This window comes from Hyalella azteca, unplaced genomic scaffold (genome assembly GCF_000764305.2).
Source record: "Hyalella azteca isolate HAZT.00-mixed unplaced genomic scaffold, Hazt_2.0.2 contig14000, whole genome shotgun sequence".
Taxonomy (NCBI): Eukaryota; Metazoa; Arthropoda; class Malacostraca; order Amphipoda; family Hyalellidae; genus Hyalella; species Hyalella azteca.
The window spans coordinates 1-2795 of NW_025943901.1; the positions used below are offsets into that span (position 1 = coordinate 1).

General features: G+C 48.3%; 1 long non-coding RNA gene across 1 annotated transcript; it reads right to left on the bottom strand.

Annotated features, from left to right (window-relative positions):
- Positions 1 to 136: 136 nt before the first annotated feature.
- Positions 137 to 1775, bottom strand: LOC125178955. The gene is made up of 3 exons (XR_007157094.1): positions 1760 to 1775; positions 652 to 795; positions 137 to 252 (listed from the first exon to the last, which is right to left on the bottom strand). It is a non-coding gene; the product is annotated as an uncharacterized LOC125178955 (long non-coding RNA).
- Between the last annotated feature and the right edge of the window lie 1020 nt (positions 1776 to 2795).

The following is a 2795-nucleotide window of genomic DNA, read 5'->3' on the forward strand; positions in this document are numbered from 1 at the left end:
GGGTCGCTACGTGTACTAGGGCCGCTACATGTACTAGGGTCGCTACGTGTACTAGGGCCGCTACGTGTACTAGGGCCGCTACATGTACTAGGGCCGCTACGTGTACATAGGACGTTACATGTACATAAGACGCGTCTAGCACGGCAGGACCTGCTTGGACTGCCTGGTCTGCTGCTGCCGGAGGAGGACGGCGCGCTGGAAGGCGGCGCCGAAGCAGAACTGACACCAGTGCTCCGGGGTGTCGTTTGAGGGCTGCAAGTGTTTGAAGGGAAGCATTCAGTAAGATAATCTGACTATGTAAATCTTTAAATTATTTTACTTAAAGTAATTAAAATGACCAATTTTATTACAGCTCAGTCAACTTGGGAATTTTATATAATTCAGTCAACTTAGTAACTATTCAAAAATCAGTCCAATTGTTAATTTTCTACAACTCAGTCAGCTGGTTTATTATACAAAATCTGCGAACCTAATTAATCCAGACTATGCCTACAGGATTGTCCACATATGTATCATTAATATGAGCAGCTCACTCCCGCACGCGAGTATTCACGAAATAAATATTATTGAAACCATGAAATAAATTTTACCACGCATAATACTTGTTCTAATGGCCAATTTATTCCCAATAAATTAGGTAGTGGAACGTACTATTTTGAATGGAGGATTTGGTTTGTTTGAGGCCAGTCGGAGCCGCTCGACCTGCCCCCGCGCGGCGCTGAACTGCTCTAAGATGAGCTGCTGCGCCGCCGCGTCAGGGCAGAACCCGGCCGGCGCCACGGCCTTCGTTTTGCGCTGCAATGCACGCTATTTGAGTTATATATTTGTATTATATATAATATTTTTATTATATGTATTACATTCACTTAAATAATATAATGATCTCAGCCATACCATTGGGCAGAGCTTTGCCAGTCGCCGCTTCTACACATCGCAAATTTTTTACAGGTAGTTAGGTCTCAAACCCACAACTCTCAGCTCCAATCTCATCGGTCATATTACTCAATCTCCGTCAATGTAACAGTAATTTTGATCGACGTATACTGCTCAATTGCAGTTAAGAGGTTCGCTGGCAATAGCACGAGTAAAGATCTAACCCTACAGAAATGGGGACACTTGAAGGTAAAAAAGACGAAGATGCAATTACGGCCTTCACAGCGTACTACCAGTATTTGGCAAAAAATAAATCAGTACTCACTGCAGTGAGTGACAGAGAGCGCATTTTCTCGTGCACAAATCAGTTTTCATTGCGGCAATTCTATTTTTTGGTAATCTGCGAATTGGCAATTGACGAAAACGTGAAGTCACGGACAGACGGACATGGAGTCACGGACAGACGGCAATAGCGCCTTTTTCCGTAATTGAAAAAATGCGCTAAAAAGATGGATTAAATAAATAAAATGGATAAAATAATAATACCAAATAATGACTCTTCGACCTAGGAAAAACACTACAATTACTTTCTGGCGCATCAGTTACACAAAACGAGGGTTACCACGCCCCCTACTCACCTTGACGAGGGGAGCCACGCCCCCTACTCACCCTGACGTGGGGAGCCACGCCCCCTACTCACCCTGACGAAGGGAGCCACGCCCCCTACTCACCCTGACGAGGGGAGCCATGCCCCCTACTCACCCTGACGAGGGGAGCCACGCCCCCTACTCACCCTGACGAAGGGAGCCATGCCCACTACTCACCCTGACGAAGGGAGCCACGCCCCCTACTCACCCTGACGAGGGGAGCCACGCCCCCTACTCACCCTGACGAGGGGAGCCACGCCCCCTACTCACCCTGACGAGGGGACCGCCCACTGCCACACCAAGGCACCGCCCACTGCCACACCAAGGCACCGCCCACTGCATCACCAGGAACAATTGCCTAGCAAGGCACCGCCTCCAAATAACATCGCATGCCAGGAATGGATTTCGCGCTTCACGGACCAAATTTTAACATACAAGCATCATATGCATGGTATATAACAAATCTTAGATTAATCAACATCACAAATTACAATAAATCCAGTTATTTACTTCAATTATAGCAACTAATTCAAGAACCAAATTCATAAAAGTGACTAACAGGAAATGCTGCCAGTATCGGCATGATAATTTTGATGTCGACGTAGATATACCGGTAATAGATGTTGATAGCTACCGAAATTTGTGAGATAATGCAAAGACATGTGAAGGCCATTATTTTGATGACGTCATTAATATGAGTTTGATTATATTATATTGATGTGATGTCATCAAAGTTGATGTTACGCACATGATGTTGATGTTACGCTATGCACATGATGTTGATGTTATGCACATGATGTTGATGTTCTGTCTCTTCAAGGCACTGCCCACTGCCACACCAAAGCACCGCCCACTGCCACACCAAAGCACCGCCCACTACCACACCAAAGCACCACCCACTGCCACACCAAGGCACCGCCCACTGCCACACCAAGGCACCACCCACTGACACACCAAGGCACCACCCACTGACACATCAAGGCACTGCCCACTGCCACACCAAAGCACCGCCCAATGCCACACCAAAGCACCGCCCACTGCCACACCAAAGCACCGCCCACTGTCACACAAAGGCACTGCCCACTGCCACACCAAGGCCCCGCCCACTGTCACACAAAGGCACCGCCCACTGCCACACCAAGGTACCGCCCACTGCATCACCAGGAACAATTGCCTAGCAAGGCACCGCCCACTGCCACACCAAGGCACCGCCCACTGCCACACCAAGGTACCGCCCACTGCCACACCAAGGCACCGCCCACTGCCACACCAAGG